This window comes from Pseudophryne corroboree, chromosome 5 (assembly GCF_028390025.1).
Source record: "Pseudophryne corroboree isolate aPseCor3 chromosome 5, aPseCor3.hap2, whole genome shotgun sequence".
NCBI classification, from domain to species: Eukaryota; Metazoa; Chordata; class Amphibia; order Anura; family Myobatrachidae; genus Pseudophryne; species Pseudophryne corroboree.
Genome location: NC_086448.1, coordinates 823,607,311 through 823,633,391, shown reverse-complemented (window position 1 = coordinate 823,633,391; position 26,081 = coordinate 823,607,311). Strand labels below are relative to the sequence as shown.

Sequence of the window (26,081 nt, the reverse complement as noted above, 5' to 3'; positions counted from 1 at the left end):
CTATCTATCTCATATCTATCTATCTATCTCATATATATCTATCTATCTATCTATCTCATATCTATCTATCTATCTATCTATCTATCTATCTATCTATCTATCTATCTATCTATCTATCTATCTCATATCTATATCTATCTGTCCCATATCTATCTATCTATCTATCTATCTATCTATCTATCTATCTATCTATCTATCTATCTCATATCTGTCAATCAATCTATCTATCTATCTATCTAATATCTATCTGTCCCATATCTATCTATCTATCTATCTATCTATCTATCTATCTATCTATCTATCTATCTATCTATCTATCTAATATCTATCTGTCCCATATCTATCTATCTATCTCATATCTATCTATCTATCTATCTATCTATCTATCTATCTATCTATCTATCTATCTATCTATCTATCTATCTATCTATCTATCTCTCATATCTATCTATCTATCTCATATCTATCTATCTATCTATCTCATATCTATATCTATCTGTCCTCTATCTATCTATCTATCTATCTATCTATCTATCTATCTGTCTATCTATCCCATATCTATCTATCTATCTATCTATCTATCTATCTATCTATCTATCTATCTATCTATCTATCTATCTATCTCATATCTATTTATCTATCTAATATCTATCTGTCCCATATCTATCTATCTATCTATCTATCTATCTATCTATCTATCTATCTATCTATCTATCTATCTATCTATCTATCTATCTATCTATCTATCTATCTATCGAGTCCCGTTTCAAGCTCTTATCTCCTAATACCCTGCATCATATCCCCCGATTCTTTGCATTCTTCACTACAGCCAGGGAACCACTAAGGACAGTGATTTGCTGCAGTCACTAGAATGACTTTTTCTGGGCTCATCAACCACTGCAATCAACTGGCAGCAAATCCTCGTGGGACCCCTGGCAGTAGAGAATACAGACTGCCTGGTCCCTGTGATCCGGGTCTTCTTTTCTCAGTGTCTGCTGCTGATGCTAGCATGTGTGACTTGTGGAATGTTGTATTAGCAATCTTCTTAGTAATTAGTAATCTTCTTTTAAAATCCATTTTTTACAAAGACATGAGCATTAAAGTAACAATTCACACAAGGTCACATTGCATTTAGGAATTTATTGCCTAGGCATCTCATCTATCATGTATATTGTGCTGAGGGAAAAGAAAAGAAATATCACAGCGGATAGGTGCACATAATAAATCCAGTATTACAGGCAGCAGTGTTAGTACCAATACTTCCAAAATGTATTGTTACATAGAAATGTCTTGCAACAAGCATGAAGCACAGACACACCCATTTGTTGAGCTGGCCACGCCCCTTTGGTGGATCATGACACGCCCCCTCAACGGTGCACCACACTTCATACAACACTTTCTACTATAACCTCCCTGAAACTAGTAGACAAGGATGATCCATCTGATTTTTCTCTCTCTATATTTATCTATAATTTATCCATTAATCAGCTATAATAACCAGCATGAAATGTGTAATTCATTGTGTCGATTGAAAGCTCCTGATCCGGATAAAGTCACAAATGATGCATTTTGCAGAGTAATGTAACTCATACTGCGAGTCCATCTATCCACCTAGCAGACTGTCTGATAACCTGGATGTATTCCTCATACGTATCAGCTAGAAAAATCGTCATTCATTAATCAATATATAAATGGACGATATCTGCCTTTAACCTCATAGTACGGAGAACAAACGCCCTTTCCTCATTGTCTCTGCTCATTAGGGGGTTGTGTCCTCAATTGAGGGAAAAACAAACAAACGGCATTGATCTTAATTACCCTGAGCGTGCAGATAAACCGGACTAACACAAAGCAGAGTCTGCGGCGTCATGTACCACACTCCATATTGTCTACCGACCACGCAGTGGACGCTCCAATGTGACTAATTCCATCAGATTCAAAACCCTCAAATTCCCCGAACAGGGTTCAGTATGAAATCCTGACAGTCGGGATCCCGACCTCAAGCGCAACGTTTCCCCCCTGCGGTCTCACTGCGCTCGCCACGCTTCAGGCTCGGTGACGACCTTTGATGTCAACACTAATCTATTCCCCCTTGGGTGTTGGCGTGGACCACCACCCAAGGGGAGATTCTGAGTGGCGTTCGGGATTCCGACCGCAGGCATTTCAATGGGTGACGTGATTTTGGCATCGGGATTTTGACCAGCGTGATCCCGACAGTCTGGAAATTACCTGCGTCCTGAACATAGTCACAGGTAACCTACTTTGCATAACACAGATCCATCCCCCAGTACCATGAGACCATCTTTTTAAAAACATTTTTGATCTAAAACTGTTTTTAAAAGTCCCATGAAATTCTGGAAACATTTCCTCTACCAATATCAGGGTGTGATACGCGTGACCGGCAAGACTGGGATGCCGCTGATGGAGAGAATCCCGACAGGGGTTCACTAAATATACTTACCCCCCACCCCTCTCCTAACCATAAACTTCCCTTCCAGCAGCCTAACCCTAACCCTCCCGAGTGGTGCCTACACCTAACCTCCCCCCTTCCCCGCGGCCTAACCCTAACCCTCCCAGGTGGTGCCTACACCTAACCTCCCGCCCTTCCCCGTAGCCTAACTCTAACCCTCCCGGTTGATGCCTACACCTAACCTCCCCCCCTTCCCCGCAGCCTAACCTTAACCATCCCAGGTGGTGCCTACACCTAACCTCCCGCCCTTCCCCACGGCCTAACCCTCCCAGGTGGTGCCTACACCTAACCTCCCCCCCTTCCCCGCGGCCTAACCATAACCCTCCCGGGTGGTGCCTATACCTAACCTACCCCCCCTTCCCCACGGCCTAACCCTAACCCTCCCAGGTGGTGCCTACACCTAACCTCCCCCCCTCCCCGCGGCCTAACCCTCCCAGGTGGTGCCTACACCTAACCTCCCCCCCTCCCCGCGGCCTAACCCTCCCAGGTGGTGCCTACACCTAACCTCCCCCCTTCTCCGCAGCCTATCCCTCCCGGGTGGTGCCTACACCTAACCTGCCCCCTTCCCCACAGCCTAACTCTAACCCTCCCGGGTGGTGCCTACACCTAATCTCCCCCCCTTCCCCACGGCCTAACCCTCCCAGGTGGTGCCTACACCTAACCTCCCCCCTTCCCTGCGGCCTAACCCTAACCCTCCCAGGTGGTGCCTACACCTAACCTCCCCCCCTTCCCCGCAGCCTAACTCTAACCCCCCCGGGTGGTGCCTACACCTAACCTCCCCCCCTTCCCCGTGGCCTAACCATAACCCTCCCGGATGGTGCCTACACCTAACCTCCCCCCCTTCCCTGCATCCTAAACCTCCCGGGTGGTGCCTACACCTAACCTCCCCCCCTTCCACGCAGCCTAACCCTAACCCTCCCAGGTGGTGCCTACACCTAACCTCCCCCCCCCCCTCTTCCCCGTGGCCTAACCCTAACAGTCCCCAGCATACTTAGGATCGAGTAGCCTGCTGCCGGTCTTCTGCCCGCGTGGGATTTTGGCTGCCGTCATCCCGACTGCCAGTATCCTGAACATTTTCTCAATGTTAGCTTCACGATTTATCCCAGTTTTCATTCTTCTGGGACTAATCTCTCTTTTATGTGATGGAATACGTGGAATACTGTACATGGCAGAACGGTTATATGTGGAATACTGTACATGGCAGAACGGTTATACGTGGAGTAATGTACATGGCAGAACGGTTATACGTGGAATACTGTACATGGCAGAACGGTTATATGTGGAATACTGTACATGGCAGAACGGTTATATGTGGAATATTGTACATGGCAGAATGGTTATACGTGGAATAATGTACATGGCAGAAGGGTTATACGTGGAATACTGTACATGGCAGAAGGGTTATACGTGGAATACTGTACATGGCAGAAGGGTTATACGTGGAATACTGTACATGGCAGAAGGGTTATACGTGGAATACTGTACATGGCAGAACGGTTATACGTGGAATAATGTACATGGCAGAACGATTATACGTGGAATAATGTACATGGCAGAACGGTTATACGTGGAATAATGTACATGGCAGAACGGTTATACGTGGAATACTGTACATGGCAGAACGGTTATACGTGGAATAATGTACATGGCAGAACGGTTATACGTGGAATACTGTACATGGCAGAACGGTTATACATGGAATACTGTACATGGCAGAACGGTTATACGTGGAATATTGTACATGGCAGAACGGTTATACGTGGAATAATGTACATGGCAGAACGGTTATACGTGGAATAATGTACATGGCAGAACGGTTATACGTGGAATACTGTACATGGCAGAACAGTTATACGTGGAATACTGTACATGGCAGAACGGTTATACGTGGAATACTGTACATGGCAGAACGGTTATACGTGGAATACTGTACATGGCAGAACGGTTATACGTGGAATACTGTACATGGCAGTGGAATACTGTACATGGCAGAACGGTTATATGTGGAATACTGTACATGGCAGAAGGGTTATACGTGGAATACTGTACATGGCAGAAGGGTTATACGTGGAATACTGTACATGGCAGAACGGTTATACGTGGAATACTGTACATGGCAGAAGGGTTATACGTGGAATACTGTACATGGCAGAACGGTTATACGTGGAATACTGTACATGGCAGAAGGGTTATACGTGGAATACTGTACATGGCAGAAGGGTTATACGTGGAATACTGTACATGGCAGAAGGGTTATACGTGGAATACTGTACATGGCAGAACGGTTATACTGTACGTGGAATACTGTACATGGCAGAACGGTTATACTGTACGTGGAATACTGTACATGGCAGAACGGTTATATTGTACGTGGAATACTGTACATGGCAGAACGGTTATACTGTACGTGGAATACTGTACATGGCAGAACGGTTATACTGTACGTAGAATACTGTACATGGCAGAATGGTTATACGTGGAATACTGTACATGGCAGAACGGGGACACACTGTACTGTATTGAAGTCCTGGATTCTGTCTCTAGACACATGTATCCTGGAATAATCCCTAATGCTGGCGAATGAGTGAAATCAGTGAGAACGGGATCTACTGCAGTAAATACTTTAAAAAAAAAGGAAAAATCGACTCATTCCGGCATACTCATAGCCACGTTCTGACCAATGGCCTCATCCAGAGATGTACACTAATGCTGCTGCAACTGCGTCTTTGTACGCTGCTACTGTGCAAAAATATGCTAGTATCTCAGCTGTCGGGATTTGTATTAAGGTGCAAATCCTAGCAGCTGCATACAGGGGGCCATTCCGAGTTGATCGCTAGCTGCCGTTGTTCGCAGCGCAGCGATCAGGCTAAAAATTAGCATTTCTATGCGTGCGCACGGGCCGCAGTGCGCACGCGCGACGTACTTTCACAAAAAACTATGCAGTTTCACACAAGGTCGAGCGACTCTTTTTCGTCGCTCTGTTGATCGGTGAGTGATTGACAGGAATGGGGCATTTCTGGGAGGTAACTGACCGTTTTCCGGGAGTGTGCTAAAAAATGCAGGCGTGCCGGGAGAAACGGGGGAGTGGCTGGCTGAACGCAGGGCGTGTTTGTAACGTCAAAACAGGAACTAAACAGACTGAAGTGATCGCAAGGTAGGTCTGCAGCCACTCTGAAACTGCTTGATAAAAATTCCACACTGTTCTGCTAACCTTTCGGTCACACTTCTGCTAAGCTAAGATACACTCCCAGAGGGCGGCGGCCTAGCGTTTGCACTGCTGCTAAAAGCAGCTAGCGAGCGAACAACTCGGAATGAGGGCCACAGAGCGCAGCTTTGGGCGCAGGAAGTAATACACTGTGATACACGTACGGGATTGCAGTCGCAGAATGACAAACGCCCCAAAGCCGGTCACGACAAGCCTGTGTTTCTGCCGTCACTCCCCGTTACCTTCCCCAAACACTTCCACTGTGCAAATGAATCCTCACTGTTGGTGATATCGCTGCAGAACCATGGCGTGTGCGCAGTGTGACTTAGACACATGCGCAGTTTACCGATAACCTCTCAGCTCGGCGCTGCGTACTGCTCTGAACCAGGCACAAGGTAGCGAAAGTAGAAATTTAAAGCAAATGTACAAATTTCATTGGAATTTTGTCTCCCTGAGATAGTTATTCTGTTGAAACGTTATATTTGCCTGTACTGTATAATATTCATTTCACGTTCCGGGCGGCGAGTTATTACAGCGTATCTGTTTTATGTCAGGTATAAGATGTAAGGTGTTTTACGTTAGGAGCCGGAGACAGACATCATATAAAACAAAATACAGTACAGGTCTATATCAACGTGTCTCCCATAATTAAATCTTTCAATTCCAAACTTTCTGCCGTCCTGCGGTCTCGCTGGCTCTCTAAGAATTGCGTATTAATTAGTCACCCTTCCAGAAGTGGGTGATTGAGTCAGCACGCGGCTCTGTCTAGGCAGGCTGCCAGCGTCAAATAAAATGAGATTTTATTGGAATCTTATCTGAAGTTGCCATTGACATTTTCAGGATACAGAATAGCTCTGTGCTGCAGCATGGCTCACATAGTGATTACAATGACGGACGCCACCCTCCCCCCGTATCCCCGTTCTGATTGGTCACAAGCCACTCAGTAAGCTTAACTGCTTTTTATTTTATTATTGTTTTATTACTTATATAGCGCCACCATATTCCGTAGTGCTGTACAATTGGGAACAAAACAGTAATAGAAGCGTAGTAAGATGAGACTGGGTAATGACACCCAGACAGAGGTAGGAGGGCCCTGCTTGCAAGCCGTTTCCTAAATAAACATTTGTCACTGCTCTTTAGGTCGGGGAATTGCGACAAACGCGCACATAAGAGGGGGGGGGGGCGTGATCACGCATCACACGGGTGTGTACAGCACTTACAACGAGTGGGATTACCCCCAGTCTCACCCTAATCTTCCACAACCACTAGGCTCGTTAAATGCCACAAATACCATGGAGTGTAAATGTGGTACCCATTCATTACTGAACTGCTATGGGATATACCGCCCAATCAGGGCAAAGCTGATCAGGACAAAGGGGCAGCGTGGATAGATTATTTATTACCCGATCGTCACAAATCCCTCCGGATTGCAAACATTTTGGAAATTAGTCAGAGGTGTAATGATACAGCCCTTTCAGGGGTGGGTTGGGGGCCGTGGTGAATATGTTGTTAGGATAGCAGTATGAGATGACAACCATTAAACCATTTTTTCTTTTTACACTGGCCTGAGAGTGCGCTATAGAGACTGGTGTACGAATGCGCTACAGAGACCGTCCTGGCGAAGCCATTAACGCCTCTCACAACATTTTGTTGATAAATTGTGACGATAAATTACAGTATATCTTACTGCCGCAACGCAAAAGTCACAGGCGTAATCTTTCAGCTGAATCTCCAATGCTTTTAACAGGAACCAAATCCATTACGCTCCACCGGGTATTTAGCCAGCACTAGTTTATTCTAACAATGAAACATATATTTTTTTCTGTCTCCAGTTTGCTAGTTGCCATCCCACTATGGTGTCACCTGACTGGGGGTACCACCTCGGTGCTTGATAAATAGGCTCCCCAACATGGGGGATATCGCTGGTAATCACACTTAATTAGGGTGACAGTTTGCGGATCTGGGACTCCAGGTCGACAACAAAAAGGTCGACACACCTTAGGTCGACGCCAATTGGTCGACACACCTTAGGTCGCCATGGACAAAAGGTCGACATGGACAAACGGTCGACAGGAACAAGGTCGACATGGAAAAGAGTCGACATGAGTTTTTTATGTTTTTTTGGTGTCGTTTTCTTCGTAGAGTGACCGGGAACCCCAATTAGTGCACCGCTTCGCTCGCCATGCTTCGGGCATGGTGCCTTCGCTCCGCTTCGCTCGGCACAGATTACCGTTCCAATCGTAGTCCACATGGATCGTTAAGTATGAAAAAGTTCCAAAAAAAGGAAAAAATTGTGAAAAATGCATGTCGACCTTTTTCCACGTCGACCTTGTTCCTGTCGACCTTTTGTCCATGTCGACCTAAGGTGTGTTGAGCAATTGGCGTCGACCTAAGGTGTGTCGACCTTTTTGTTGTCGACCTGGAGTCCGGATACCACAGTTTGCATGGCCTGCATAGCATGGGAGCAGGGAAAGGTACACCTCACGGCTAGGCAACTTTAGTCAGGTCAGTCAGCATTTCAGGGCCCTGCATTCTGAGATGGAGATAAAGTACCAGCCAATCAGCTCCTAACTGCCATGTTACAGGCTGTGATTTAAAAATGACTGTTAGGAGCTGATTGGTTTGGTACTTTATCTCCATCCACTTTATCTTCATCCAAGGCTTAGTAAACAGACCCTTAAGTGGTCTATGCACTAAGCTCCGGAGAGAGATAAAGTACCAGCTAATCAGCTGCTAACTGTCATTTTTCAAACACAGCCTGTAACATGGCAGTTAGGTGCTGATTGGTTGGACAGTTATCTCTCTCCATGGTTTGATCCCTCTCCCCCTATATATTTTTAGGGAAGGGTGTTGCACATTGCAGAGTCTAATGAACACAACCATCTGTAAATCAGGAATGTAGGTAATGCAAGAGCCACTAATTGATAAGTTGGTAATTAAGTGGTTTTGCATCATTTCATGTCATGATAAATCTCATTATAAGGTATCAGCAGCCATATACCAACCCCGCAATTAGGTGCAAATGTGCGCTAAACTGTATCTACCAATCAGACGCTTGCTTCCCAGTTTCTTTCATGCCCTTAGCGTTGGATAAAGCACAAAATGTGTTTACTCTCAAAATGAAAATGTTTTGACGCTACATTCCGATGGGAATTCAGGTTCTGCAGACATCACTGCGGAGAATCAATCCAAAATAATCAAGTCAATTAAAATTGCAGCAATTACACCGGTGGGCCGGGCGAGAGCTAAATGGGGATCTTTAAGGTGGATATCAATGAACTCTTTAATTTGTTGTCTATGGTACATGGTGGAAATTCACAAAAATATGTATCATGGGTGAAATGAAACAACTGGCACATTACGCTGTAAATACTGTGTACCTCTGTCCTGAGCAGGAAAATTGTCTGAAATCCAAAATATGAACTTGAAAAAAAATCTGTGGTAAATCTGATGGAACCTGAGTGGACACATTTTTCTTTATGTTACACTATGTTAAATAGGTGCTTCAATACTTCATGGTATGTCCAGCGATTGCTCAGGATCTGTTCCATGTTATACATTTCTATTACACCGCATAATACATCCCCCTATATAAATCCCGGTGGGCATTTGCATATTGCAGTGTATTGTGAGCAGATGAAGAATTCTCTGTCACTTTGCAGAATCAGAACCAATCAGAACTCAGAAGTAACAGTTTTTCATATTTATTGCTAAGAATTCTGGGTAGTCACATGATACACTGCGGCGGTTTCGCTAAGGTTATCGATCCATAGAAGCCGAACCAATAGCAAAAGAAACAGACAACGTACATGAGTCCTTCAACTCGATTTTACTGAACTTAATACCACTTGAGCCAAAGTATTTATCCCAATACACTGTAACAAACGTTATACTGTGTGTACTGTTCGTAGCTCTACTGTTGTTCCTGTAAGAGATACAGGGGTAGATATATTAACCTGCAGAAGACATAAGGAAGTGATAAGGAAGTGATAAACGCACCAGCCAATCAGCTCAAAACTGTTAATTTACACATTGGAGTTGATTGGCTGGTGTGTTTATCACCTTGCATTTATCACTTCCTTATGCAGGTTAATACATCTGCCCCACAAAGTGTAAGGGGTTCCAGTGTGTGTACATTTTACTCACGGGAAGGGGGAGGATGTTTGAGCAATTTCACTACTGGGGGCTCCCACAACTCGGTGCCCCTGGGCCCCCACCAGCCTTGATCCGGCCCTGGGTGTCTACCTAATGAATGTCAATCTTTTAACTGTCTATGTGCTATACCACACCCGAATGTAAGTCCCTGGGGCAGCTTCAATATGTAAATGGACAGTTAGGAGCTGACTGGCTGGTGCGTTATCATCTTGCATTTATCACTGCTTTATCACTTCTCTAGGCTTAATACATCTGCCCCCCTATTATCTAAGCTCAGAACCGCAGTACAGAATGGGAAGCACTGTAGTGGGGCATTCCCAGGAAGTAATAGGGGGTGGATAAGCCAAAGCATGGGCGAGTCAAAGGGCGTGTCGCTGAAAGCGTCGGCATCCAAAGACGCACCCAGGAGGTCAAACTGAGGGGGTAATTCAGACCTAATCACTGGGCTGATAACTTTGCTGTCTAGCGTTCAGATAGTCACCGCCTCCAGGGGGAGTGTATATTCGCCCCCAACGGTCTGGCCACACCTGCATAGCCCGGACCGCGACCCCTAAACGGCGGCTTAACGCCGCCATCCAGCCTCCTCCCGTCCAGCAACCGCCTCTGCCTCAGAGGTGATCGCTAGGCAACGACCCGATAGCTGCACTGCGAGAAACTGCAGCGAGCGATCGGGTCAGAATGACCCCCAGAGATGGAAATGCTCCATCGCAAGGAGCATCAAGTGGGTTTCTTCTGCGTAAAAATAGCATTCGACGGAGAATCTGCCCAAACTCAGTGTCATGGCTGTTTGCTGAGACGCTCGGCCCTTGACTAATTGGAACGGATGGTTTTTCATAGCTAGAACTAGCAATCCTGGAATTCTTCAAACTGGTTTAATTCTATTGCATTTGACCAGTTGCAGGTCTCAGTTCATGGTACAGGCGTGATTTTTTGGGGGCCAGTTCATCCTGAGTTCAGATCCCGCAGCTAAGTCTGCAGCCGAAAGTCTGAGTCCTTAATATATTAAACTAAGGGGCCCATTTATCAACGAGTGATAAAACTCATTGTGAATGATAAAACTCATTGCATATGATACATGGTGCCCCAGCCAATCAGCTCCCAACTGTCATTTTTCAAACACCTGACAGTTGGGAGCTGAACATATGACAGGAGCTGAACACATGACAGTTGGAAGCTGATTGGCTGGAGCACTATTTATAATACGCAACAAGTTTCATCATTCACAGTTTTATCACTTGTAGGTAAAGGAGACAGTGACAAAATGCCGCTGTTTATAGCACTTTTCCTTTTCATTAAAATAGCAGATAGTCATGTGTTTGCGCTGGATATAGAGTAATGGTGCCAGGCAGGTGACACTCCTGCTCCCGGATAGTCGTGTGTTTGCGCTGGATATAGAGTAATGGTGCCAGGCAGGTGACACTCCTGCTCCCGGATAGTCGTGTGTTTGCGCTGGATATAGAGTAATGGTGCCAGGCAGGTGACACTCCTGCTCCCGGATAGTCGTGTGTTTGCGCTGGATATAGAGTAATGGTGCCAGGCAGGTGACACTCCTGCTCCCGGATAGTCGTGTGTTTGCGCTGGATATAGAATAATGGTGCCAGGCAGGTGACACTCCTGTTACCGGATAGTCGTGTGTTTGCGCTGGATATAGAGTAATGGTGCCAGGCAGGTGACACTCCTGCTCCCGGATAGTCGTGTGTTTGCGCTGGATATAGAGTAATGGTGCCAGGCAGGTGACACTCCTGTTACCGGATAGTCGTGTGTTTGCGCTGGATATAGAGTAGTGGTGCCAGGCAGGTGACACTCCTGCTCCCGGATATGTGCATTAGTTATCAACCCCAATATGGCATCCTCTGCCTTCACACTTCTGAAGACAACTAAAACTTTTCTTGGAAAATAGACCAAATGCAATAACTTGGGGTATACAGCACATCCATGATCACCTCTGTAAGGAAGATTCCCCCACTCCTATATAACTGTTCATAAGGCAGAAACTGTTTTGCTCTTGGTTAGGTAAAAAAATGCGGAACCTGAAATGAACCTGCTCAACCTACCGTACTCCACATTTTACCATCACGTGCCCAGTCCCACCTTATACCAACTGCACAGATGGTTTGTCCAGCTTGTCTAGAAGAACGAACGTTTAAGAACAAGTTGTGCAAACTTAAGGCGTCCTGGTTCCAGATCTTCATCTGTATTATGTAACTTCCCATCTATGCCACACAGTCACTGCCCTTCTAACGTGGACTCTGCAGCGCAACTGTGCAACGCAGAATACTTGCTGTGCTCATTTGGGCAGTACGTACGGTGTAATGGTTAGCATTACTCCCTCACAGGACTGAGGTCATGGGTTAAATTCCCAATAAGGTCCTAACTGTGTGGAGTTTGTATATTCTCTCCATACCTGCATTGGTTTCCTCCGGTTTTCTCCCACAATCCAAAAATATACTAGTAAATTAATTGGTTGCCAACAAAATTAACGTGTGTGTGTGTGTGTGTGTGTGTGTGTGTGTGTGTGTGTGTGTGTGTGTGTGTGTGTGTGTGTGTATTGAATAAAGATCGTAAGCTCCACTGGGGCAGGGACTGCGGAATATGTGTGCACTATATAAATAATATATATATATATTCTTGGCCAATCCTGTATCATCACCCCGTCCTGCCCCCAATGTATGGATGTAAAGGGCCTTATCTCATATAGAGATGAGATGAGATTCGGCTGAGAAGACTCCTTTCCGCCCGGACTTTTATAGAGTGAATCGGCCCTAAGATGAGGGTTATGGGAAGAGTTTGGATCTTACTCTATTCACGTAGAGGACGGGACTAATGAAATATCGACCTTTTCCACTGATGGCAGAAGACGACCGGTATCGACAAAAGGGCATAATACAGTACTGATAATGACGGCCAGGACACCGGCATGGTATAGGAGATTATAGGATATGAATGTAATAATATATAACCGAAGCACAGCCCATAACAAACCAGCTCAATGAAAGGAGAGAACAATAGTATCATGAGCATCTGCAAAACAAAAGCAACCGAGGGCACATTACATGCAAAGCAATATATTCTTTATATCTAACACTATGACAATATTGAAAGATGATGATAATAATAATCATAATAATAATAATCATAATAATAAAAGCAATGAGCCTAACCAACACATTTTTGTCCTTACATGAGCTGAAAGTAGCAATCTGTAAACCCCCAGCACACAGGATATAGCAGCGGTGCCTCTAGCTCTGAGGGCTATGTAATGATTGTCCTGCCGCAATTGGGACACTTAGGGGGGTATTCAATTAGCCTAGGGGTTTACACCATAGCTAATTGCCAGCTAACATCCCTGCGGCTACACAGGGGTATATTCAATAACTGTCGGAAACTGCCGTCTTGTCGGGAAGACGGCAGCTTCCGACAGTTTTAGGTCGGAAGCGGTTCCGACCTATTCATTACGGCCCCATTTATTCCGACAAGTCGGGAAACCCGACTTGTCGGAATGCACGCTGATCGGCGGCTTCAGCCGCCAATTAGCGTGCATTGTCGGAAGCGGGGCCAAACTCAACAGGTTTTAGCCCCGTTTCCGACAATCTCAATCCGACTTTAAAAAAAGTCGGATTGAGAAAAGTGAGCTGAGAGCAGGAGACGGGGGGAGCAGCGGAGAGAGCAGGGACCCAGCGGCAGCGGCCACCCGGCTCCAGCAAACGACGTCCCGCTTGCTGGAGCCGGGTGGACGCTGCCGTGAAGCTCCACTGCTGCAGCCGCTGCTCCCCCGTCTCCTCCTCTCCTCCCCCGTCCGCTCCGTCTCATCCGCTGCTCTCCTCCCCCGGCGCCACAGACATCTCCTCACCTCCAGCTCCGCTGACCGCTTCCCCCTCAGTTCCGGCGTCCGCAGCGCTGACAGCAGCAGCAGGTCAGGAAACAGGGAACGGCTAAATCCGCTCTTTTGAATAGGGGTTGTCGGGTCCATTCCGACAACTGCATGTCGGAATGGACCCGACTCTTATTGAATATACCCCTAAGTCAGAGTAAGGAGGTGCGCAGGGGATACTGTACCCCAGGCCCCCTTCTGTCAGGGGACCCCTGGCTGGAACACACTGACATCACCAGCACTGCCTCTTGTGCAGCAGCAGAACCAGGTAGGCAGAATGCGAGAAGGACAGTATGCAGTCCAGGCAGAGACACAGGAAAATCAGATTTCATGACCTACCGATGGAGCTTCCCATCCAGAATAGAGATAGGAAGAGGGAGAGATGTGTAAGTGATCCAAGGATCTCAGCTTCTCCTCCTCACCTTTCTCATCAATTCAATAGTTTAACACAGGTGACGACAATGATATATTAAGAGAGAAGTCAAGGAGCAGAGCATTTTGTCCCTCCTGGAATGGGTCATGTTGGGATGCATACCCAATCTAATATACACCCTCCTTCCCCCGTGCCCCCCTGTTTTAAGTGCCAAAGCCCCCCCCCCCCCCCCAGGCTTAATCCGAAACTGTGCAGAGCAGAGAAACGCTATACAATTAAACAAATTTCAAGGCGCATTTGTGATAACTTCTTTTATAACTTTGTCATTTTGTTTAGCCCATAGGTTCTCAAACTCGGTCCTCAGGACCTCACACGGTGCATATTTTGCAGGTCTCCTCACAGAATCACAATTGAAATAATTAGCTCTACCTGTGGACCTTTTAAAATGTGTCAGTGAGTAATTAATACACCTGTGCACCTGCTGGGTTACCTGCAAAACATGCACTGTGTGGGGTCCTGAGGACCGAGTTTGAGAACCTATGGTCTAGCCGTTATCTACAGAGTAAGACCATTGAGTCTACTTTTATTAATCAGGCATCGCTTAGCCATACTTGCCTACCTGACCCTCTCCATGAGGGAGAAAATGCTCTGTTCCTGGACTTTCCTGGTAATGTATGATTGCCATCACCTGTGGTGAAACACCTTTCTTATCAATGACCTAGCTCACCACAGGTGATGGCAATCATACATTACCAGGAAAGTCCAGGAACAGAGCATTTTCTCCCTCATGGAGAGGGTCAGGTAGGCAAGTATGCGCTTAGCAGGCATAGGGATGGTAGCCTTCCAGCTGTTGAGGAAGTACTAATTATAGCGAGCAGGTCATGCTGGTACTTGTGGTTCCACAAGAGACGGAGACGACAGGCAGCTGAGCCTGATTCTCAGTATTGATGAAATCAGACAACTGGCAGCAATCAGTCATGCTGAGCACATGACACACGCCTGTAACGTCACTCTGCAGACGGCTTCTCTGTGACTGACATTTGTCCGTTAAATCCCTCTTGATCCCATTCCCCGGAGGGGATTGCGGCGCACGGTATTCAGCTTTACACAATTGTTACCTTAGGACAAGGACATTGACATAAACCCAGGGGCTCGGCTGCTATATTTGCCTGAGGCGCCAGGAGCTTTTCACAGGTAATAAATCCATTAACAATGTGGTGTAAATTATTAGAGCTCTTTCAAGAGCTTGTAAAACTATTTGTAGAGTCTGCAGCCACAGTCTATGCATGTAACGTCCAGCACAAATGTGCAGAGATGTCAGACTATCAGTCACTTACTGACACACAATGACAGGGCTCATTTGTGTGTGTATATATATATATATATATATATATATATACATACACACACACACACACACATACACATATATGAGAAGTACAGCACTCACTCTGATCGAATCCGTAAATTTTGCTCCGTTGCCATCATGACAGTATGCACACTCCAGCCAATAAAAATCATTGAACAGGCGGCACTCAGAGACTCCAATGTGGTGAAAAAAACAATCCTTTATCACAACGTTTCAGTAACAATAATCCACTTTCATCAGGGACATGAAAGTGGCTGATTAACATGACTGATCACTGCTAAAACATTGCCACCTCTTCTAGAATATATATATATATATATATATATATATAACACACAAGGGTATTGTAACAGCACTAGACCCAAATGTCCAAGTGTACTATTGCCCTTCAATGTTCACTCATCAGATACACTCCCTTTACTTCAGGTGGCCGCTGTATATTCTCCCAGGAGACCATTGTGGTCATATGCCAAAAAGTTAGTGCTAGAAAATATGTGAGAAAGATGCGCCTTATAGTGTAATAATTTTATATACTTGGAAATTGCTTAAAACAAGGCTAGTAATTGTGCGTATTAGAGCTATTTGATGGGAAGGCATATTATTAAATAAATACATTCATGAAACCCTCTGGAAATATTTTTCCGTCTTCTTAATGTTTCCCATCATCATCCAAAAGAGGTATTCCAAACTTTCTTCCTCACAGCATGCAGGTACTCAGTAGCATGTGGTTCCGATAAAGAGTTACAAGAAAATGGCTCCCATGGTGTAGTACATTTTTCAAAAATATTTAATCTACACAGCGGCATGAAAGAGTATGAACCATGCTCATACATAAAAACAGTCTAACTTTTCTTAACATTCCAGAGTCTGTCAAGATAACATCAGGAGTAGGAAAGAGTACACAGCATCACAATCCCTCAAGCAAGAGTACACAACATCACAATCCCTCTAGCAAGAGTACACACCATCACAATCCCTCTAGGAAGAGTACACAATATCACAATCCCACTAGCAAGAGTACACACCATCACAATCCCTCTAGGAAGAGTACACAACATCACAATCCCACTAGCAAGAGTACCCAGCATCACAATCCCTCTAGCAAGAATATACAGATTGTGATATACAGATTGTGATAATCCCTATAGGAAGAGTACCCAGCATCACAATCCCTCTAGGAAGAGTACACAGCATCACAATCCCTCTAGGAAGAGTACACAGCATCACAATCCCTCTAGGAAGAGTACACTGCATCCCAATCCCTCTAGCAAGAGTACACATCATCACAATACCTCTAGGAAGAGTACAAAGCATCACAATCCCCCAAGCAAGAGTACACAGCATCACAATCCCTCAATCAAGAGTACACAGATCACATTCCCTCCAGCATGAATACACAGCATCAAAAATCCCCCTAGCAAGAGTACCCAGCATCACAATCCCCCTAGCAAGAGAACACAGCATCACAATCCCTCTAGCAAGAGTACCTAGCATCACAATCCCCCTAGCAAGAGGACACAGCATCACAATCCCTCTAGCAAGAGTACCCAGCATCATAATCCCCCTAGCAAGAGTACACAGCATCACAATCCCTCTAGAAAGAGTACCTAGCATCACAATCCCCCTAGCAAGAGTACACAACATCACAATCCCCCTAGCAAGAGTACACAACATCACAATCCCTCTAGCAAGAGTACACAACATCACAATCCCTCTAGCAAGAGTACACAGCATCATAATCCCCCTAGCAAGAGTACACAGCATCACAATCCCTCTAACAAGAGTACACAGCATCACAATCCCCCTAGCAAGAGTACACAGCATCACAATCCCCCTAGCTAGAGTACACAACATCACTGTCCCTCTAGCAAGAGTACACAACATCACAATCACTCTAGCAAGAGTACACAACATCACAATCCCTCTAGCAAGAGTACACAGCATCACAATCCCTCTATGCTTAAAACATCTCCCGTAAAAAGAGCAAAACACTAATAACCCCCCCCCCCCCCCAAAAAAAAAAAAAAAAAAAAAAAAAAAAACTGCCCGATAATAACTGATTTTTGCAGGGTTATATGCAAGGGATACGTTTTGCATCCCCCGGCAGTCGGGAAGCCGACGGTCATGTGACAGACGCCGGAATCCTGACACCACTTGGAATCCCAGCGCTGGAACACCGACCGCTGACATCCTGAAGGGATCACTGTTAGGGTTACGGCCTGGAGGGGGGGGGGGTTAGGTACTACAGTGGGGGAATAGCCGTATCCGCCACCCTCCGAGTCTTAGCGCTTGCTGGCACTCCTGGTGCTTAGCCCTAGCCGCCACCCTAGGCGGATTACGGTTAAGGTAGGGGAAAGGGGAGTGGTAAAATAATTACCCTGTCTACTGTCGGCATTCTCAATGTCGGGATGCCGGTGTCGGTCCTATAACCGCCGGCATCCCGACAGCCCAGATGAAATATGCCAGAAGGAAATCTGTTAGTAACAATCCTTTTTTTTTTTGTATGTTGCCATTTTTTCCTCCAATTATCTCCTGTTTTGCATTAAAGAACAGTAGGGGGCAAACAGTAGTTACTGGAGCCGTATAATAACACGATCATTATAGATTTACGAAAATCATATGTTTTGCCAGACTGGAAACTAAATAATTTCACATTTCATTCCCGTCTCTTGAATTGAACAAACGGAACGATTAAGAAGATGAAGGAGAATCTCTTTGCGGACAATGCCATGGATTAGCGCTAAACAGGAGGCAGGGAAATTAAACCTCGTGGAGGAAGATCTGGAATAAGTGTCTTGAGTTTAAAGGCCTTGAATTAATCTCATGCTGCTCCCTCTCTGCCAGGCTTGGGATGGAGGAATCCCGGAATCTCTCATTCCAGATGTAGAAGGTTAGGAATCGGGCCAGCACGGGAAGAGCCACAGTAGATAGTGACTTTATCCAGAGCTCGTAAAATAGCGCAGCGTAATTATGGTAATGTTCTCTGCCGTTTCCATTGGACTGGCCGGTCTCCCAGCCGCTAAAGCAAACGCCGAGTCTCTAAGGAGACTGCATATTCATCCTTGTTTATGGGACTCATTTTAAGAAATAACATTACACATTTTGTGTGACTTCTCTGGCAAATGTACAGAAAAAAAAACATTTGAAAAGCAAACACCGAGCACCGAGCCCGCTCGGCACCAATACAACAGCCAAAGTCAAGGGATAAATGGTGGAAGGCATTGAACCGTGCTCTCGAGGGACACGGAGCGTGGCTAATTATGTGCCTGGGCTATGTCAATTAGGTCGCAATTAAATTAACATATTTCTAAGCAGGTCAAAGAAATGTATTTTCATCGAGTACAGCGTGTAAGGTCTGCAGATTCCCAGCAACCGCATGTGAGGGGCTTCTTGGGGGTAAGTTCGTTAATTTACACAAACTTGGCGTCTCTGCAGAATTGCCTGCACTGTATTTCTGTGGGTAATCCATGTTACTGTAATACAACGACAATAAGGCTGTGCTTAGAGACATGAATTGTCTAGATAACAAAATAAAATTTATTAGACTTAAAATCTGTCCATTGGACAATTAAAATGAAAATGCACTGTGATAAATAGCCTCTAATCACCTTTTAAACAACACATAAGCTTGTTCCAAATAGACCATAGGACCCTATATGCTTAGAACCAATTGAATCCTGGGGCTATAGCATAGTCCCTGGGCTGGAGAATTAAGTCCCAACGCTGGAGGATTAGCAGTTCCAATATTGTATCATGAATTTAAGGAAAGTCCTCACCAGTTGTGCGTTTTGATGAACAAAAGTCCAGTCCTTAATTGTGGATGTGGTTCAAGTCGAGCAGGTTTTGGGGTCCAAGGTGGTCCAAGCTTGCGGTGATAAGTTGTGATGGGGTGATATGGAGGCTCACACCTGACGCGTTTCACAGCTACTGCTGCTTTATCAAAGGTGTCCATGTTACTGTGCCTGCCAGGAGTCCCCCCCACCCCCCACCTTTATGTGCTGGGAATTGGCGCAGTAGTGCATAGGGAACCTGATTATTAATTCACATTGCTCCCAGTTACACAGCTCAGACTAGAAACACCTAGAGGAGGACCTGCATCGGAAATCTGCAGAACAAAGGAAGAGAAGATCCTGCAATTAGTTCCAATTGCTACTCTATTATAGCTACAGTATATCAGGGAAATGTCAATATGCTTATTTCTGTCTCCAACAAAGAATGAATGTTATTACCAGAATCCCCTATTTCCATGATTCTGCCACAGAGCAGAACACTAATAACAGCATGAGATAAAGAGGAGAGAGATAAAGTGGAGAGAGATATGGGGCCTATGTACTAAGCTTTGGAAAGAGACAAAGTGGAAGGAGATAAAGTATCAACCAATCAGCTTCCAACTGTCATTTTTCAAACACAGCCTGTAACATAACAGTTAGGAGCTAACTGGCTGGTACTTTATCTCTCTCCAAGGTTTCATACATGTGCCCCAAAGCACCAGCTCTCTCCACTTTTTTCTGTATAAGCTTTGATAAATATCCCCCAAGATCATGGGTTTGGTTCCAACCATAGACATATATGTTTAGAGTGTGTGGGCCTGAATGAGAGGTGTACGCTATTGTAGTAGAGACTACGTCTTTCGCCGCAGCCAATAATGCAACTTTATCGTAATAATGCAGCCGATGGTGATTTTATCGAGACGACCACCGCTAATCCCCATAAAAAGGAGCTCCATTGGACAATGCACCAGCTCTGTGGAGGTGCAGAATGTCCATCTGAACACGGCTGCCGGTGTCAAAGTACCTGCATCTACCGCAACTTATACCCCTTTTCCACTTACGAGCACGGGTCGCAGCCGGGAGCCTGACACGGGAGCTGCCCCCTGCTGCGACTCGTGCTCGGCCCCTTTCCCATCAGCAGTCACAACCCGGCATATGCCGGGTTGATGACGCTTCTAGTGACGCGGCAGGGGCGGCGCAGGGAGATCACATGATCTCCCAGCGCCGCCCTTCCATACAGTGTAAACGGGAGCCGTGTCGCATCGACACGGCTCCCGTTTACACTACAACCCTACCCGGATCATTCCCGTGTCCTACCCAGGTAGATAGCCGGGTAGGATTCACGGGTCACTTGATCCGGGTTTACCCTTTTCCACTTGCAAAAAACACGGGTAAATGCGCGCCCCGTGCATTTACCCGTGTTTTTTGAGCTAGTGGAAAAGGGGTATAAGCTGCCAAGACTAGTAAATCTGCATTGGAAGACCCAGTCTCTGGCTTCCACAAGCCCCAAAAATGGAGGCGACACACGATCTGTTTTCAAAGCCGCCCCCCCCCCCCCACCCCCCCCCCCCCCGTCTCTGCCCCCAGCCAGCCAGACTGTGGCTAAAACAAGACTGCGACATGAGCTGCATACCGTCGCGGCACATGCCCACTGCGGCTACGGCCCATGCCCACAAAGGAAAACATGGGTCATTTGTGACCGAATCGGGTCTGTGTCCGGCTCAGTAGCAGGCCCACTATTCCCCGACTGGATAATTACTAAAGACCATAATCACAGGGAGACTGTTACATGTTACAGTACTGAGAGGACTTATACCATGGACAATAAATCATTATCCAGATTGAAGGCACCAAAAGGGAAACATGAGTGCAACAGAACTGCAGCTTGCCCGCTTTACACGTATTTATCAGCCGTTCCTCTGTACATTTCCCAGACGTCCCGCAGGAATTAAATGCATCTCTCTGGAACATTTTTTGTGGGTAGCAGAAACATTTGCACAAAATCTGGATATTTTACATGCAAGTTATTAACACATTTCAAGTTTGTTTTCCTTCCCGTACTTATTTCCCTCCAGCACGAAAAGGAACTTTTCAGTAAAACAGATTTGAGACTTTCCTAACGCTTCAATGACATGAACCTGAATTTAAGGTCAAACAGGAGCAGAGACTGAGGCTGAGAGACGCACTGAAGCGAATGTATTTATTTACTTAATAATTTCCATTATGTATGTTAGGAATAATAATGTCTAATGTGACATACAGTACCCTGTCAGTAGGACACAATGTGAAACGAAAGTTACCTTGAGTTATTTTAATATGTAGAATAATTTGAAACTATTGCTTAAATAAATAATATATCCTTTGGCAATTATATTTATTCTTAATTGCTTGAAAGCAACTAAATAGGATGCTACACCCCCAACATGACCTGACCACTAGACATGACCATGATACATCTATTACACCCTATATAGACATAGGACACTACACCACCAACATGACCTGACCACTGGCCATGACCATAATACATTTATTACACTCTATACAGACATAGGACACTACACCCCAACATGACCTGACCACTGGCATGACCATAATACATCTATTACACCCTATACAGACATAGGACACTACACCCCCAACATGACCTGACCACTGGCCATGACCATAATACATCTATTACACCCTATACAGACATAGAGGACTACACCCCCAACATGACCTGACCACTGGCCATGACCATAATACATCTATTACACCCTATACAGACATAGGACACTACACCCCAACATGACCTGACCACTGGCCATGACCATAATACATCTATTACACCCTATACAGACATAGGCCACTACACCCCCAACATGACCTGACCGCTGGCCATGACCATAATACATCTATTACACCCTATACAGACATAGGACACTACACCCCCAACATGACCTGACCGCTGGACATGACCATAATACATCTATTACACCCTATACAGACATAGGACACTACACCCCAACATGACCTGACCACTGGCAATGACCATAATACATCTATTACACCCTATACAGACATAGAACACTACAGCTTATTTCGTTAACCAACATATGGCCATGTAGTTGAATAATTCATAGCAGGCACTGGGTTGGTGGTGCTCCCAGAGGTAGTTCAGTAAACTGATACAAAGAAATTGTATGGTTCCTGTATAGTACAGGAGCCAAAGAAGAAAAGAAGAAAGACTACACGTCTCTTCTGGGGCACTCTTTTATAGTAATTTATGTGATATTAAGGTATTTAAAAAATAACTTTTATTTATATTCCTCTTAAAATAAGGGGCTATGAGGCAAAAATGGAACTAAAGCACACTAGAGTTGCTATCTATTTATCAAGAGGATAATCCATCCAATTTAAGTGAATTTGATTGTACAAGGTGATACAAATCAAACTGACTGGCTCCGTTCAGCAAAAATATATATATAAAAATGTGTGTCTCTCTGGTGTTAGAAGCGCTGTGATCCAGATTTAAATGATATAGGAAATATCATGTTCCAAAGAAATGCAATATAATTGTATCAAATCACACTATCATTATTCTGGAAGGGAGAGATATTTCTCTGTATAACACAGGTGGGCTCACCTTGTTGCCTAGGTAAGAATCTGTTTCTATAGGCTAGAGTGGATATTGTGAGTGTTGCCTGAAACTTTGGCTCCAGGTCTGATTGTTTTTTGTAGGATAAAAATACCTGCAGTACCGGGTATTCTCTGGTGGTCTCCCAACCAGGTACTGACCTGGCCCACAGTGCTTGGCTTCCAAGATCAGACGAGGTTGGGCATACTCAGTGTGGTGTGACCGCAGGTAATGTATCCTGCTTTATATTGCCCAGAGCCAAGTGTTGTGTAATGGAAGTTATTCAAGAACTCTTAGAGTCCAGATATTGGTGATACAACAATGTGTATCGATGATATTGGAGAGGACAATAGGAGATACGTCCTGAGCCAAAGTTCAGTTTACTGATGAGCCTGATGTTGTCCCAGGATCCCGTTATTGCACAAAAATTATTATTTTCCAAACTAGTCACAAAAAATTATTTGTTGTATAATGTATATAAGTGAGAAGTCACATAAATGTCTGGAAACTCGGTGCAACAAAAATTGTGCAATTATAGCGGAGATATTCCTTAGGAAGGGGCCTAAGACAGCAAATACGGCTTCAAAATTGAGGTATATTCCTACTGTTAGGTGGAGGGGTAAGATACCCCCCTTTTTTAGGTGAGAACCGTCACTCAAGATCCATGGTGAGAGGTGAGTCCAGCAGAGAGACGCGCCGGTATCCGCGGTCCGTTGACCGGAAGTTCGGAAGCCGGAACCGGAAGTGACGACAACCGGAAGTGACGACGTACGTTTCGCTCGTGGAGCTTGTTCACGGAAGTGCCTGGCAAAAAGGGGGGTATCTTACCCCTCCACCTAACAGTAGGAATATACCTCAATTTTGAAGCCGTATTTGCTGTCTTAGGCCCCTTCCTAAGGAATATCTCCGCTATAATTGCACAATTTTTGTTGCACCGAGTTTCCAGACATTTATGTGACTTCTCACTTATATACATTATACAACAAATAATTTTTTGTGACTAGTTTGGAAAATAATAATTTTTGTGCAATAAGGGGATCCTGGGACAACATCAGGCTCATCAGTAAACTGAACTTTGGCTCAGGACGTATCTCCTATTGTCCTCTCCAATATCATCGATACACATTGTTGTATCACCAATATCTGGACTCTAAGAGTTCTTGAATAACTTCCATTACACAACACTTGGCTCTGGGCAATATAAAGCAGGATACATTACCTGCGGTCACACCACACTGAGTATGCCCAACCTCGTCTGATCTTGGAAGCCAAGCACTGTGGGCCAGGTCAGTACCTGGTTGGGAGACCACCAGAGAATACCCGGTACTGCAGGTATTTTTATCCTACAAAAAACAATCAGACCTGGAGCCAAAGTTTCAGGCAACACTCACAATATCCACTCTAGCCTATAGAAACAGATTCTTACCTAGGCAACAAGGTGAGCCCACCTGTGTTATACAGAGAAATATCTCTCCCTTCCAGAATAATGATAGTGTGATTTGATACAATTATATTGCATTTCTTTGGAACATGATATTTCCTATATCATTTAAATCTGGATCACAGCGCTTCTAACACCAGAGAGACACACATTTTTATATATATATTTTTGCTGAACGGAGCCAGTCAGTTTGATTTGTATCACCTTGTACAATCAAATTCACTTAAATTGGATGGATTATCCTCTTGATAAATAGATAGCAACTCTAGTGTGCTTTAGTTCCATTTTTGCCTCATAGCCCCTTATTTTAAGAGGAATATAAATAAAAGTTATTTTTTAAATACCTTAATATCACATAAATTACTATAAAAGAGTGCCCCAGAAGAGACGTGCAGTCTTTCTTCTTTTCTTCTTTGGCTCCTGTACTATACAGGAACCATACAATTTCTTTGTATCAGTTTACTGAACTACCTCTGGGATCACCACCAACCCAGTGCCTGCTATGAATTATTCAACTACATGGCCATATGTTGGTTAACGAAATAAGCTATAGGTTTATCCTATGTCTAATAAATTAGCAAGTATTCAGATTGAGAGATCCTGTGCAGACTCTACCCCCGCTTTTTGCAATAGAACACTACACCCCAACATGACCTGACCACTGGCCATGACAATAATACATCTATTACACCCTATACAGACATAGGACACTACACCCCCAACATGACCTGACCACGGGCCAATATAATAATACATCTATTACACCCTTTACAGACATAGGATACTACACCCCAACATGACCTGACCACTGGCCAATACCATAATACATCTATTACACCCTATACATACATAGGACACTACACCCCAAAATGACCTGACCACTGGCCATGACCATAACACATCTATTACACCCTATACAGACATAGGACACTACACCCCAACATGACCTGACCACTGGCAATGACCATAATACATCTATTACACCCTATACAGACATAGAACACTACACCCCAACATGACCTGACCACTGGCCATGACAATAATACATCTATTACACCCTATACAGACATAGGACACTACACCCCCAACATGACCTGACCACGGGCCAATATAATAATACATCTATTACACCCTTTACAGACATAGGACACTACACCCCAAAATGACCTGACCACTGGCCAATACCATAATACATCTATTACACCCTATACATACATAGGACACTACACCCCAAAATGACCTGACCACTGGCCATGACCATAACACATCTATTACACCCTATACAGACATAGGACACTACACCCCCAACATGACCTGACCACTGGACATGACCATAATACTTCTATTACACCCTATACAGACATAGCACACTACACCCCAACATGACCTGACCGCTGGCCATGAAAATAATACATCTATTACACTCTATACAGACATCGGACACTACACCCCCAACATGACCTGACCACTGGACGTGACCATAATACATCTATTACACCCTACATAGACACAGGACACTACACCCCCAACATGACCGGACCACTGGCCATGACCATAATACATCTATTTCACCCTATACAGACATATGACTCTACACCCCAACATGACCTGACCGCTGGCCATGACCATAATACATCTATTACACCTTATACAGACATAGGACACTACACCCCAACATGACCTGACCGCTGGACGTGACCATAATACATCTATTACACCCTACATAGACACAGGACACTACACCCCCAACATGACCTGACCACTGGCCATGACCATAATACATCTATTTCACCCTATACAGACATATG

The 26,081-nt window shown here is 44.9% G+C and overlaps 1 protein-coding gene and 2 pseudogenes across 1 annotated transcript in view; 1 reads left to right on the top strand and 2 right to left on the bottom strand.

The window, feature by feature from the left end:
- The window catches only part of PTH1R (parathyroid hormone 1 receptor), a 453,204-nt gene that overhangs the window by 243,683 nt on the left and 183,440 nt on the right, over nt 1–26,081 (bottom strand). The window lies entirely within an intron of this gene.
- Nucleotides 22,945–23,062, bottom strand: LOC134930175 (5S ribosomal RNA; annotated as a pseudogene).
- LOC134930174 (5S ribosomal RNA) lies at nt 24,050–24,167 on the top strand (annotated as a pseudogene).